The sequence below is a fragment of the Ailuropoda melanoleuca genome, chromosome 15, assembly GCF_002007445.2.
Source record: "Ailuropoda melanoleuca isolate Jingjing chromosome 15, ASM200744v2, whole genome shotgun sequence".
In the NCBI taxonomy this organism is placed as follows: Eukaryota; Metazoa; Chordata; class Mammalia; order Carnivora; family Ursidae; genus Ailuropoda; species Ailuropoda melanoleuca.
Window position 1 is genome coordinate 26,702,779 of NC_048232.1, and position 13,049 is coordinate 26,715,827.

Here is a 13,049-nt window from a genome sequence, read left to right on the forward strand (position 1 = left end):
CCTTACTGATTGAAATGAGTTGAAAAAAGCAACACTGAGAGAGACAAAGAGGAAGAGAGTAGAGTGACTTTATTAATGGGCCAGAAATTGCGAAGGCAAACTCTCCCCTGTCCAAGCTACCTCAAAGCCCCGAAGCCACCTTGGCACGTGGGAGCAGGAGCGGGTGCAGACGGCAGGGGGCAGGCTCCAGCCCTCCACCCACCCCCATCCCTGACTCAGCTGGTTACAGCTCTGTACCTAGCATGGGGCATGACTCCAAGTGAGAGGACCCCAGGCGTTCGGACCCTCATGAGCGAAAATAGTGGTGCTTGCAAGTGACAGCTGGGATAGCTGGAATTGTTATGAGAAATTCCAAGAGGGCCAGACACTTCCAGGGGAGCCTGTGGGTAGAGGTGGGAACGAACCCTCCATGTAAGGAAAGAAAAATGTTTCGAGAACCCTGTCATTCCCAACCATGAGCTCCAAGTTCCAAACCGAGCAAAATTTGTCTTGGAGAAAGAAAAGAGAAGCTTGGCTACAAACCCCGTATCCAGGAGGTGGTTGGCATCACTCCTGCAAGGGCTCCGAGACCTTTCCACAATTCAGGCCACCCGAATCCTACTGGCATCAGCATCACCGCAGCCCTGCTTATGCCCCGGAGGCTCCAAAAAACAGCTGTCTTCTGCTGTGGCTCCTTCACACGACAGACATTTTACCAGAGGCCAAGGCTCAACTCCTTTATCTCTTCCGCTGCTGTTTTGGCCAGTCTTCTCCCCTTCCTGCTTCCTGGTGCTCGCTTGCTCCTGTTTTCTACACAAAGCATCAGTTATTGAGAACTTAACTGCACCTGCATGCTAGCCACTAGGTCAGACACTGAACAGACTCTCCGCCGTCACAACCGCTCTCCAGAAAGAGATATGATCCTCCAGCTAGGAATGAAGGAAACAGTGGGGGCCAAGGAGAGGTGCCCACGTGGACCAAGGCCATACAGTTAGGTAGCGCGAAGACAGGAGCCCTGCGCTGTCCGGCCTCACAGCCCCGTGATACTCCAAGCCTGTGCCGCGCCCCACATCCTTTAAGATCTGCCTGTGGCATCAGGACCGTGCGGGACGGCTTTGGCAGAGTGTCCCAGGCAAGACTTCAAGATAGCTGCCAGATTCTAAACCCTCACCCAGAGATTTCCAAGCCAGGGCCTGCTGCCCTCCCCCGCAGTGTGGGACTCCCCCACAGGCCCAGGGCCCCGCTTCCCTGGGGCCTTTCACCATCACCACCACCACAAACTGCAAGCTGGTGGTAGAAGGCAAAGCAACCCCTCTTACAGGAAGGTTAGGGACCCAAGCCCAGTTAGTCACAAAGATGAAAGTGGCCCCAGAGAGAAAGGGAGGGTGTCTTCCAACAAGATCAGACAGAAAGCTGACTTTAAGTACACTGTTTACAAACCTCAGCAGAAACTTGGAGCTTCCACGTGGGAAGAAAACCACCTGGAGCTAGCCCGTCTCCGACACACTGCTCATGTCCACACTGAGCCCGTTCATCCGCCCCCAGTCCCTCCGGCCGCTGGTGGGCCCTGGACACAGGGCCTGGCTGGCCTGGCTAGGGAGGTCTCTGCACGTGCGGCTGCTCCCAGCAGGGCTCTGGTGAGAAAGCATCAGAGCCCAGGTTCCAATATGAGGAGGAATCCAGGGCAAGACAGGGCCCTGAACAGAGCTGAAGTGCTAACCCTTGTAGTGCTGAGTTTCACAGGCACCCAAACTCCATAACATTCAGCTCCCCCAGAGCACAGCGTCTCCCCCAAAACAAGTACTTTCTTTACCCCCCAGCTTATTCCCTAATCTTGCCCACCATCATCTTAAAATAAGCAAAAATTGCTTGGGTGACTTCCCAAAGTGGGGGGAGGGGGGAGTTAAGTCCAGTGAGGGAACTCCAATTAACTACGGGATTAGTGTTACAATCAGATCCTGTGGGAAACACAGTGATTTTTGGCACTTGCTTGAGTTGCAGACACCCTCTCCGGTTGCAGGTTAGCACTTGGTGTAGCCTTGCTTCAGGGCAAAGGAAATGCACAGAAGGGAACAGGCTACTCAGCTCCTAGGGGCAATCTTGCAAAAGATAATGACAGTTTAAAGCCCTGGAGGAGAAAAATGGAAAGAGAGAGGTGTGTATGGAGTGAGAGGTAGAGAGAGGAAGGAGAGAGATGCGGGGAGGAAGGAAAGGGGCAGGAAGGGCTTGGAGGAAAGAGGAGATAAAGAGGAGGGGAGGGAAGGAGGAAGATGAGGAGAAGCACAAAGAGGAGGGGGTGAGAAGGGGAGGAGGAGGGGAGGGGGAGAAGGAGGGAGGGGGGAGAGGAGGGGAACCAGAGAGGGATCTGTGCTCTCAAACCGCAGTTTCCAGCTCTCCAGCCAGAGCAGCTTGCAGAGCCAGCAGGAGCAGAAGGCTTGGCAGGGCCAGCACCTGGCTGTATTTGCTCAGGTGACCTGGCGCCTCCCGCAAGCTATGCGCAGGCTGCACAGGGTTATCTGGTTATCCGCTGGCTGGAGGATTTGCTCCCTGAAAAGCAGCAGTTCCTCCTGATTGGCCTTTGCTTGGGGTCCCTAGGCAGAGAACTCTCTGAGCATCTCTCTGGCTCACCAGGTGACATGCAAAATGGAGCACTTCTTATCTGGAAACTTGTCACCATGCTTGTGGCTAAGGAGGAAGCAAATCAAAGCAAATGAACGCTTTCTTTGGGAAAAGCATCAGCTGTAAGGATGGTCTAAGGTCTGGGTGAAGGGCAAGGCTGCGACCCAGGGGACTCGACAGCATGTCCATGGCTGTGGTTGACAGAGAAACTGAGCAATGAAACGGTCCACCTGATTTGCTGAAATGAAGTGATGTGGTTCCAGAAGTACTAAGACGTGCGTTTCTGGGGGCTCCCCACCGTGCTTCTGACATTTCATATACTGTGTTAGGATATACGCACAGAAATTTAGAATTTTCTGAGTAATGAAAGCAAGGCCCTACTCAAGAAATACTACCATAACACTGTGATGTGAAGACTGATATCACAATAGTATAAAGAAAAACAGGATTGCCTTATCTAAAGCTCTGCTGCTTCCTTTCCAAGCCATTACTAAGACCAGAAATGAAACAGACTCCCCATGACTTTAACCTTCATGAAGTGTAAACTTGGCCAACCTGTCGAGCAAACAGCACGTAGTTATGGTCAGCCTCTGGCTGGGTGTTACTGGGCAAACATCACAGAAGTAGGACACTTGCTCCCAGGTCACAAGGCCTTCCGAGCTACAGCCAGGACAGTCCCAGGCAAAGTGGGACAGCTGGTCGGTCACCCTTGGTATAACACACAGACGGGCCCAACACGGGCATTCCTCTACTCTCTGCCTAATCAACTCTTGCCCCCGAATCAAAGCTTAGCTAAGTCTCTCCACTCTCAATGCCTGAACCTGAGGGAATTCCCCTTGGAGAATCTCCATGATACCATGATCTACCTAAATGTTCTCCCACTTGGCACTCATGATGTGGTGCTCCTGTGCCCTGCTCTTCTAGAGATTCCAGCCTCAGCACCACCTGGGAGCTTGTTAGAGATGCAGAATCCCAGCCCCCACCCCAAATCTGCACATCTAACAAGATCCCCCCAGAGGTTGGCACCCACGTTGGAGGCACAGTCCTCTCTCTTTCTCCAACTGATTTGAGAGACGGTCTCATTTTTCCCAACCAGGGTATCAATGTCTGCATAAAATGAGGGTCCATTTCTTGCCACATGAGGCACACAGTGGATGCTGGAGTACCTTCCATGCTTGAATTGGAAAGTAAACTGGCAGGGTGCTGTGGGGAAATTATATCATCCTCTCTTTTCTTCCTCAGCCTCCATCACAATACTCCCTGTTTCCAGCTGGTCTGTAGCCTCCTCTCCCTGGGCACACCTTATTGCTTCCTGTAGGAGTTAACAGACCAAAGAAGAAAATGGGCACAAAAACACAGTGCTATGGCATCTGGTTAAGGAGTGTGGACCACNTCATCCTCTCTTTTCTTCCTCAGCCTCCATCACAATACTCCCTGTTTCCAGCTGGTCTGTAGCCTCCTCTCCCGGCACACCTTATTGCTTCCTGTAGGAGTTAACAGACCAAAGAAGAAAATGGGCACAAAAACACAGTGCTATGGCATCTGGTTAAGGAGTGTGGACATTTGCGATTCTTCTTGGCAACTTTGCATCTGAGCCCCTCCTGCGTGAAGAGAATCCCCAGCCTTGAGTCTTCAGGGGAGGCAGACAATGCCTGATTTATGTTTTCCTTTGTGTACAAGACTTTGAGTAGTAGGAACCTGGACAACAGCATGTCTTCACGTGTTCACGAAGAGTGTGGGCATATGACCTTGTTTTCACCCTTCAGACACTCTCCACACCGGTCCTTGTAGATAGAACTGGTTCTGCAAAGAACAGGGGCCCAGGCAACTACTCCCACTGGAGGTGAGGGTAGGTGAGCAAGATTCCAGGGGCAGACAAGCAGTGATGCCAGATGGGAGGGTAGAGCAAGATGGTGGCTCCAGACCAGCAAGAGACATGGTGATTCTTCCACCACAACAAAGTATTTTTTTGTTTTATTTTTTGTTTTTTTTTGTTTTTTGTAGCAATGAAGTCTCAGAGCCTGGTTCTCAGATTTTCCAATTCTTTCAGCCACTCAGTACACTTTCAATACATTCCATTTCTGCTTATATGGTTTCTTTTAAAAGCACTGACTTATAGGAGATAGATGTTCATTTGGGAGGGTAAGGACCTCCTTTCTGGATAAAGAGGGTTACAGATATCAAGGAAACAGGAGAATCCATGGGATTCAGGGCAAGTAATTAGCGCATGAGAATCCAGTCCAAAAAATTACATTTTTTGCTTTCCTACTACATTTTCTAAGCATGGACCAATCAATGATTTGATTACACTGGAAGATATTCAGGCAAGTCCCAGGGACCTATGGAATATCGCACACATTGTACTCTTTAACACAGGAAAAGAAAGCCATACTTATTTTTTTCACTTTGGAAACTGCTTGATCTGGCACAAGAGAACTCAGTCAATCCATCAAAAACTATGTATTGAACACCAACCATATGGAGACTTGGCTAAAAGTTTGCCCGGTCTGCTTGGCGGAGAATATCCAAGCCTAGACTCGCATCACCCCACAACTGGAATCAGTTAGGCTGATTTGTAGTCCACTTTAGAAACTTTTGAAAAAGTAAATGTCTTCCTAAACCTTCCATTCCCCCTGCAGTTCTTTTTCCTTCTTGTTGGGTGATGTGAGGAAGAGAAGGACAGAACACCATCCCCCCAAAGGGTTTATTCACTGCTACCAGAGTTTTATTAGAGAAACAAAGACAAAACCAAAAACCACAGAGAAAAAAATTATCCTCTACTGGCCAGGAATTAACCACAATTAGCTGTTCCAGTAGAAGCCTGACTCTCACTGGCTAGAGGCTTCACAACTGTACAGCCCAGAGCAGGGAGCAGTCCCTCAGGAAGAGTGAATGATGTTCCTAAGCCCGGCATGCTCTGGCCTGGAGCACCCTTGGGACACCTCAGAAGAACAGAACCCACTAGTCCACTGAACAGACACCTTGTGGAAACTTGGAGAAGGTCAGTAAGGCAGAAGCCGTTCCACGTGGAGATCAAAGGGCATCTGAGACACTGACAACAAAGCGGAACTGCTTCATCCTTCAGGACATAAACGAGATGTTCCTTCCCATAGAACGATGTCAACTCTACAGACACCGTGAACGCACCCACTGGAATGCTGCTGTAAGCAATGGAAGTGGCCTGTCTCCTGTCTTTTCCACGCTGCAGACTGGCTGTTCGTGGAGTTTACATCTTGTGATACTGACATAGTAGTTACTACAGAGTGGTAAAATTTGGTCTGTTGAAAAGACATTTTTTTTTGTTTTGGAACTTACTGGAAAGACAGAACAAATGAAAAATTTCAAAAGTTTGGCTAACCCTTGTATCTGGCTATTGTTGAATAACACCCGATCTTTTTTAGTAACCTTTGAAACACAATCAATTTGGGGATTCTGCTTCCTGTGTGGAAATTTTGCTGTAAATGTTTGGCACTCCAGCAGCTCTTACAACGCTGTGGATGGAAGCTGCACTGCACAGGGAGGGTGGAGGGAGACTGTCCCTAATGACTTCACAGAGCTGTCCATGTCTGGGTTCCTTTACAGAAGGGAATAAAGCCTGTATGTTTAAGCTACTGGAACCAGGTTTTTAGATGAGTACAATCCTTAACTGATAAAGGCTTTTCACTGTGGCATTGTTCAAAGGAGAAAAAAGAACACTTAAATCTCCAACAATAAAGCGCTGACTAAATACTTTACAGTAATATATCACTGACCAAGTAGCTCTTCATTCAACACTCATTCATTCCTTCATAAATTATTTATTAAGTGCTTACTATGTGGCGGGAATAGTGCCAGAGGTTGGTGATCCAGTGGTAAATAAGCAAATATGGTCCCTGCCCTCAAGGAATTGTAGGAAAATGCAAAATGGAACAGAAAGATGTTCCTATATGGGCTATGAACATGTGACATTGTGCTTCCAAGGTCTGTCCTTTGGGCAGGACTACTTGAGTGGTCATCCTGGACCCCTCCATTGTGAGGACGTTTTGGGATATTTCTTATTCTTCTTTTCTCAACCTCATTAAAATTCAAGTTTGGATATCCCATAGAACTCAAGAAAGACACTTCCAAAGCAGTGTCTTCTTCAGTACAGGCATGATGATCTTGGGCAGGCCTCACTTCTTACATAGGGCGTAGGGTGGGCTGGGTTTGGAGGGGAATGGGGGCACAGCTGCTGTCTGCAAGGCCACTGCAATCACTAGGGTGAAAAGAATTCCCTGATGCAGTGAAAGTAGGTAGAAAGACAAGGGGACACATGCCCAAAATGTTAGAGAAGGCGTCTGCAGACCACGAAGACCCTGGATGCAGGGGCTGAGGTGAAGGGGAGATTGGAAGGTGGCTCCAGATGTCCAGCCTGATGATGCAGGACGGCATGTCCATTGCTGGAGCAGGGGATGGGGGAGGAGGAATAGTTCTCTGGGATGAAGATGAGTTACCAACAGAGAGAGAGAGTGGTACTTTTACATACTTCGCTGTGCAAAAGCAAAGCAAAGCAAAACCAATTCAATTGGCAGGCAATTCGCACACACTTGCTCTGCACTTAGCACAGCGTATTCTCTAATCTTGTTATCAAACACCGCTGGGAAATAAGCTGTCTACACCTCCCCCCCACAAGCGCTTCTTTTTTCAGATGTCTAAAATTTTTTGCTCATCTTAACTATTTTGGGTGCGAAATTTCCAAGCTGTTATTACAGATTTTCTAACTTGTGAGCTCCATTAAAACAATTGTCTTAGAGTCCAGAGTGTCTCATGCTTCATTCCCCCTTCTGATTACCCCCCCTTTCTTTATTCCTTTCACACAGACTGAGGGCTTCAGATGGGAGGGGGGTGGGGGAATGGGATAGGCTGGTGATGGGTAGTATGGAGGGCACGTATTGCATGGTGCACTGGGTGTTATATGCAACTAATGAATCATCGAACTTTACATCGGAAACCGGGGATGTACTGTATGGTGAATAACATAATAAAAAAACATTATTATAAAAAATAATAATAAATAAATAAATTTGACAGAAAAAAACACAAGTGTCTTATTTATCTGTACCATCCCTACATCATTCCTAATTCTTTGAATATGGAAGGTACTTGGATTGGATGAAGACATTCAGCTTTTCATACCGACTCAGAGACAGTGTTACATGCATCAACTATGTACAACACAGCCAAGTGTGCCCAGTACATTCCGCAGATGCATGTCTGCATTGCTGGCTCTCTCCCTCCTTTATAGGTCTCTCGGCAATCATTTATGATGTCTGCAGACCCTTCCCGTGACAATCTCTGCATCCCTGACTTTGTATGCCAAGACCACACAAGCAAGGGGAGGAAAAACCTTTTTTTTAGTAGAGCGAGTAGGCTCTGAGTAACAAAATAAGAACTTGTCTTTTGAGAAAAGCCATGAACTTCTGTGCCAGGAGGCAGCCCCAGTTCGGAAGCTTTAGTGAGCAGGGAACACAGACTGACCAGCCACCACACAAAGTGCTGCGAGAGTATTTCTATATCCAGTCTCCCTCCAGGGCAGGCGCTGCTGCGATGCCCATTTTGCATAGGAGGAATCAGATTTGAGGAGGTCCCGTCATTAATAAGTCACAGGTGAGAACTTGAACCTACGTTGTTGGACTCCTAAACCCATGCTTTGTAATAGGGTTTTACTGATTCCTGGAGGCCTTTCTGCTCTGCCTCTTTTCTCTCTTCCTCCTCCTCCCTCTTCTTCCTCTCTCTTCCCCTCTTTCATTTTCATTTGTTTCAGCATTCAAGGTTTTATTCCCGAGACGCAAGTATGCCAGAGCCCGATCTTCAGATAAGCTGTTTCTACATGATTTTACATTTGTCCTCAAGTTATTTTAAAAAGTGGTTGAAGACTCTGGCCATGGGATACAACATGAGAACTGCAGAGATCGTGTCTGACTCCGTGATCAGCTGTGTGTAGCAAAGAGTTTAAGTCTTTAATCCCCACCACAGTCTGTTTTCATCCTCATGGCCTACCACCTTAGCCTTTGGCACGCTATACCCAGTCTTGATTGCTTTCCAGGTTTGGACTTTCCTTCCTGGAGTGCCCTCCTTCCCTCACGTCCCCGTCCATCCGAAATTATATGTAGTCTTCAAGACACAGTCCAGGTCATACCTTCAGAGTGTCTTCCAAGTGCCAGCTGCAATGAGCAGCAAGCTGTGCGCTCTTTTTCTACCTGATCAGATCTCTCCTTGTTCGTCTTCTTTGGAGTTTATGATGGTGTGTTTCTCTCCCACTAGATTATGCCCAAGAGGCAAAAGCAATGTCTCAAAACTTTTCCCGAGTCCAGAAGGGGGGCTAGCGCTCCTGTTGCTGCGTGTTAGCTGAAATCTTCCCATGGGAAGACACTAGGTCTTTCAGCGTGATCATGCGTACAGAATCTCCAACCCAAACAATGCAGCTTTGGGGAACTTTATTCACTCTTGCTCTCCAATGTCCCTATCAGTAGGAAATTGCTTCTAGCAACATAAGCCTTGGGATGTGCTAAATTAAGTTGTATGTCTTTGTCCTGTTCATGCTACAAGAGGCACAAATGGTATGACACTTTGATTCTTCTCAGTAAGGGTCAAGAGGTTTTACAATTTAAATTAATAAACCTTCAAGATTTATTTTAGTGGGACTTGATGAAGCTTGCTTTAATCTCATACCATATTCAATGTAAGTGACTTTTTAGCGTATTTGCTTGAGACTATGACCTACACCACAAATTACAGGAAAGGTCAGCAAAATAAATTGGTGGTTGTACTTAAAGGTTTGGGGGACACTGCCCAAGATAGCTCAGCAGTAATGGTCCAGTATTTTTTATGGCTTCCCAATCAGTATAGGAAAGGTCAGCTAGTAAATCTTTCCTAATCTATATTTATTGCTTCTTACAAATGACTGTGACCTATCCAAATATATGAAATGAAAACATACCTCAATAAAATTTTCAGAGGATTTCTGTGTGTTATTTACTTAGTTAATTCAAATATCTATCAAATGCTTACTTTGTGCCAGACATAATTCTGGGCATTGAGATCTAGTCGTCCATAAAACAGATAAAAATCCCTGCCGCACGGAGCTCTTTTGGATGGATCACCTAAGCCTGTACTCGGCAAGCTCACACTCTGCTGGGGTAGATTTTAGCAGGCTCAATTTATTGATGATATACTGAAGTTCCTCCAGAATGGTAGCTTGATCAGATTAACCAGCCAGGCAGCAGACAAGTCTGAACCCACGTCAGGTCTTCTGGCTGCAAGTCTTGCCTCTGCTATACTACATGTCCCAAATCTGTGTTCTGTGAATACTTCTCTGGAAGACAGGTGTTTCATCCAAGCTAATATTCCATATTCCAGTATGTTTGGGAAATTCTTTTTGTTACAGGCTGGGTTCTCCTAGCAGCACCTGCTCAGATGCAGTGGTGGGTGAAGAGGATTCTTAGGGCATGCTCTGAAGATCAACCCCTGGGAAGGGAAGGGGCAGAAGCAATATGACACAGGGAGGAGGTGAGCTGCCGCGCAGTCTTAGGGGCAGCCTCGGCTGATGATGCAAGGTTCTGAAGAGGAGATGGCTCTCCGAAGCTGGCCTGAGTTGGGGGCAAGACAACCAGGCCTGTCTACCTCCATGTCAATCAGTTTCTGGATGTGGTCCATTCCCAGAAGGGAGCATCACCTCGAACAAGGTAGCTCTCTTCAGCTGAGCAAATCTCCAAAGGGGGCCAACAGCCGAGGTGGAAGGGGTGCTCCAGGCACTCCCAGCAGTTGGGGCAATGAGTCCTTCATTCCTGAAAAGGTATATCACAGCATCCACTAGACTGTGGTATTTGTAAGATGAGATTAAATGGAACAAAACAGGGTTCTTTACTGTTGTCTGCTGAGAGCCTTTCACGGGCAAATATGTGCTGTGAACTTCAAAAGGGGAATTTACTGTACAGACTTCCCCAAATTTACTTAAGCTTAGAATACTCTTGATGGTCCATATTAATTAATGTACTCCGAGGTTAGGATATTCAGGACTCATGTGTACCAGAAATTATAGTGCAACTGGACAAGTGCAAAATAAAGGAGACACACAGTGCAGCAGAGTACAAAAATGGACTCAAAATGGATCACAGACCTAAATTATGGGACTTTTAGAAGAAAGCATAAATGTAAATCTCTGTGATCTTGGATTAAGCAATGGTTTCTTAGATATAATAACAAAAGTACAAGTGACACAAGAAAAATAAAGAAATTGGCCTTTATCAAAATGTAAAATTTCTGTCCTTCATGGAATAAAGAAAGTAAAAAGGCAACCTACAGAGTAGGAGAACGTATTTGCACATCATACATCTGATAAGAGACTTGTATCCACCATGTACGAAGAGCTATGACCCAACAATAAAAAGGCACATAACCCAGTTTAAAAATTGGCAAAGAATTAAAACAGACATTTTTCCAAAACAGATTTACTTAGCTATATATATCGGAACAGAGGTGGAGGCCTGGGATCAGCCTGCATGTCTAGAACTTGGTGGGACAGATAAAATAGGAGGCTTCCGTGGGCCTGATGTGGGCCACGAGCAAGAGTAAGCCAATGATGTCAGCTTAGGGCAGTTACTAAAGGCTTCCGGCGGGGTGTGTAGACCTCATTCTAAGTGTGGCAGAAAGAGTAAATGACCAGCTAACCCAGGGAAATATCCACTCAGGTATGGAATGGGGACGGGGAGTGGGGTTGAGAGAAATGGGGTCTCCAAATAATCTGAAAAAGTGTCCCTCAAGATAAAGAGCTTTCAACAACTATAAACATTCAGAAAGCAGAAAGCCATACTAAATATTCCTTATTCCCGTGACCTGTCCCTCACGCCTAAACCTGCACTAGTTCAAGTGACAAAAGCTGGGGGAGAAGACGGACAAAACCATTTCTCAAGAGTCAGGCAACCTTCCGTGGAAGGCCAGATAATAAACTCGCGAGGCTTTGGGGGCCATTCAATCTCTGTTGTAACTGCTTAACCCTGCTGTGGTAGTGTGAAAAGAGCCGCAGACCATCCTCAATGAATGGGTGTGACTGAGTTCTAAGAAAACTTCATTTATAAAAGCCGATGGAGGGCTAGACTGAGCTCATGGTCCATACTTTTTGGATTCCTGCCCCAGACTGCAGGTTTCTCCAGGGCAGGAGCTTTGTCTCATTATTATTGTATCTGAAATGCCCTGCACATTGTAGATAACAATGACCCAAAAAATAGTAGTGGCTTCTCCATTACGGATAATGCAGATCCATTTAAAGACAATGAATCTTTTTGTTAGCTTTCCATTAAGTCCCAAGAGAAAAGAGCCAGTGTCCTTGGAGAGAAGAAACTGACTAAAAGACATCTGACTGCAGTCAAAGAGCTTCTTCCTTGGAGGATGAGCCACACGCTGTAGGAGCCCCACAGAGCAGGTAAGCCTATGTAAGTTAGGAAGGAGGCATATTCTAGCACATTAAATGCTATGCATAGGCTTGTAACTACATCACTAAAATGTAAGCTTCCCATTGGCCATGGCTTATCTTATTTTTCCTCTCAAGGCTGACTTGGCTTGATATCCTGTCCATAGGGGACAAAGATAAATGGAAGATAAAGGAAGGCCAATTACATTTCTAAACAGCCAAAGGGCTACTCAAAAATGATTGAAGACAGATCTTCACTGAGAACATTCTGTTAATTAAATGTGTGGTAGCAGAAGAAGGAAAAGAGAAGTTGAGATCAAGTTACCAGCAAGGGGTGCTATCTGATGCCCAGGAAGTAGTTCTATTACTTGAAAGTTTATTGTGACTTTATCTTAGGACAACATGACATTTTGTTAATGACACATACTTCTATGAAGATCTTTTTCATTGACCGTGTTAATAGCACAGGTATCACTGGCATTGAGCTGCTAAGATCTCCGGGCTATATGTAGAGAAATGCTAGGTTTGCAGTTGGAATTGTTCAGATGCAATGAAAATTAACTGGATACTATGTGCCAAACATCATGTTAGGTACTTCCACCTACATCATCTGGGCAGAGAACATAGCATACTGAGTTCAGGCACCAGTCCAAAAGCCAGACTGCCCGGATTTGACCACGGGTCCCAACACTTACTAGCTGTGAGACCTTGAGAAATGTAACCTCTCTATACTTTAACTTCAGTCTCCCCATCTGTAAGAGGGTGAAGAAAAATAGTTGCTTCCTTGCAAGATGTTGTAAGGATTAAATGAGAGAATATGTGTTCAGGCCTTAACACAGTGCCCAACCCATACTAAGCTCTCAAAAATATTAGCTATTATTATAGCTAATTTACTTAATTAGCTATTTAATTTATCCTCACAACATTGCACTGAGTTTGGTTTGATTACCGCATCTGACCAAAGAGGGAGCTGAGGCTCAGGCGGTAATGTCCCTGAGGTCATCAGTGGCCAGCAGTCAAGGAT

At 46.2% G+C, this 13,049-nt stretch overlaps 1 long non-coding RNA gene across 1 annotated transcript in view; it reads right to left on the reverse strand.

The window, feature by feature from the left end:
* Positions 1–569: 569 nt before the first annotated feature.
* LOC117796497 overlaps positions 570–13,049 on the reverse strand; it is a 58,213-nt gene continuing 45,733 nt past the window's right edge. Inside the window, exon 3 of the long non-coding RNA XR_004621054.1 lies at positions 570–789. This is a non-coding gene — a long non-coding RNA (uncharacterized LOC117796497). The remainder of the gene's footprint in view (positions 790–13,049) is intronic.